The sequence below is a fragment of the Helianthus annuus genome, chromosome 2 (assembly GCF_002127325.2).
Source record: "Helianthus annuus cultivar XRQ/B chromosome 2, HanXRQr2.0-SUNRISE, whole genome shotgun sequence".
Taxonomy (NCBI): Eukaryota; Viridiplantae; Streptophyta; class Magnoliopsida; order Asterales; family Asteraceae; genus Helianthus; species Helianthus annuus.
In genome coordinates this window covers 9,834,480-9,837,068 of record NC_035434.2, presented here as the reverse complement: position 1 = coordinate 9,837,068, position 2,589 = coordinate 9,834,480, and positions in this window count along the sequence as shown.

Genomic DNA, 2,589 nt, shown 5'->3' with positions numbered 1-2,589 from the left:
CTATGTGGGAAAAGCTTAATCCATTTTCCACATATTTGTTTGTTCCAAACATACAACTTCAAGCTTCTATATCTCATTCTTCTTAGCTCCACTTTGGACATAGTTTGGTTCATTATGAATCTTTCACAACGTAGAACGCAAACTCACAAATAATTATTTATACAACACATATATAATTATTATTATTGATGTCCAAAACATTTAGTGAAAAACTTTTTTTACTAAAATTTCCAACAAAAATGACGTTCTGCAAAGTTCAAGAATAGTAGTTTTAAAGTAGGTTGTTTTTGTTTTGGAAAAATTTGTGAAAATAGGTGTATTTTTAGTGTGTTATATGTATTTATCCACTACTAGAAAAGTGGTTGCTTTCAACGCACTTTTCCGTCATAAAGGCGTCATAAATTCGGATTTGCAACAGAACCTAGATGTTGGAAAAAGCCCGATGAAAATCATTTGCTACGCATTTGTTACACAACTTTCAACGTATTTCCCAGCGAAAATACTGTGTGAGAAATTTGTGACACATTTCCTACGCATTTCCTAATTATTATTAGTCAAGTTTTGTGACACATTTGCAACGGAATATCTAAAAAATGCAAAGCATTTGTAATGAAATATCTAAAAAACTTGCAATGCATTTTGTCACACCCTGATATTTCAACAACACCCGGTGGGCCCGGTTGGGTATACGTGACGAGATTGATATATTAACATTAAGGGTATTATACTAGCATTAACATCTGTAAAGTGTATGCCTACACCCCGTGCTTAAGTCGTGGCCATTCGCAATTAAAATGAGCCGAGGATATCCAGGACACGGTCGCGTTAACCCCCAATGTTTAAGTTATCAGACAAAACAGATTAAAACGGGTTATGCGGATTTTCTAGTCACAATCTGACATATGATCCCATACCCGACCAAGCGGTAATAATTTACCGTATCCCAAGCCTGTATAGGGAAAATAGGTTAAGAGTATTTACCTGGCTTAAACAAGTCTTACAGTGTAGGAAAATATAATAAGCACAACCGTTATCAATTAACTAAGCTTGGTTGCAATTGTAACAACCCGACTTTTCGGATTATTATCCGTTTGCTTTTGTTTCGATTTGTAACCATCTTGTATTCCGAGATTTGATATAAACAAAGGGTTTTGTTATACTAAATACATTTTCATCACACCGCACCGCTGCACGTTTAAACGCTTATTAATCGCAAACTCTCAACGCTAACGCAACACGAATTACAGAGAATTATGCTATTTAAATTACCGGGTGTGTTTGTTTGTTCGGTAACCACTCACGCCTTCGCATTTTCTTATCACAATAAAAAATGCTAAAACGCAAACGCTATTAGTAGTAGTAATGTTATGCTGTGTGTTCTTATATGCTTTACCTATGTGTGTATTTTATATGTGTTGTTTCCTCGCTCGAAACGCTCAAACGCTTCTCGCACAACTCGATATACCACACTAAAACGCAACACGGCCCGAAACTTAGTGCTATGCTAAAATACTTAAGGTACGTACCAATACTAATTAACGCCACAAAACACATCAAGCAAGCATCCTACACGCGAAACGAGAAACTTGTTGCGCGAAACAGCACCTTCGAGCGAAGCCAACTGGCCTCGTACAAAGGCATTACCTTCGTACGAAGGCAGCTGCTTCGAACGAGTGCTTCTTGTTCGAACCTAGCTCCTCTATAAATACCCAACCCCTCCTTATTCATTCTCACTTGCTGATTTTCATACCGAAACTCTGCCGAATTGCTGTCCAACCATTTTCAAGTAATATTTAACAGTTTTATTCAATTGCACAACGTTTTCCACTTCGATTTTCCACAAGAATCACTTTGATTTCATCTAAACCCTTGGGTTTTCACTTGAAACTTCATCTTTCCCACTTAAACTCCATCTTTTTCATCTTAACTTCTCTGTTTTCATAAAAATTTTCATCTTTTTCATCAAAACTTCTTCTTTTACAATGGATTTACACTTAACCGAGTGTATTGGGACTAGCCACGGCTTCCCAAGGTAGAAATCAGTTGATTTCACACTCACCAAGTGTTAGATCTAAGTGAAAACTCTTGTAAAACCTTTTCAAACTTCGTTTTTACCCTTAAACGGACCTAAAACGACATGTATTTCGTTCACTGAATAGTGGAACGAGGTAGTGTTGAAACTGGCTTGAATAGGATTTGAAATCATATCTGATTCAGGCGAAAACACAGCTCCAAACGCCAAGAACATCCACGTTTGTGAACTGGACTGTTCTGTGCGAAGCCTAGCTTCGTACGAAGGCACTGCCTTTGTACGAAGGCACATGGGTTCTTACGAAGGCAATGCCTTCGTACGAAGGCACATGGCTTCTACGAAGGCACTAGTTTTACACATCACAGTCCGATTCTCATGTTTAATTAGTAGCTTAAGGTTGGAGGGATGAACACTCGATTTTCTGAAGATATACGCGAAGACACTCGATTTTGGACAACGGAAGCCACACTTGTGCGAAGACCACCTTCGTATGAAGCTTCTGTTTCCCATCGACACTTATATTTTCGACCGTTTCGGGACTTTGGAGGACTTACGCT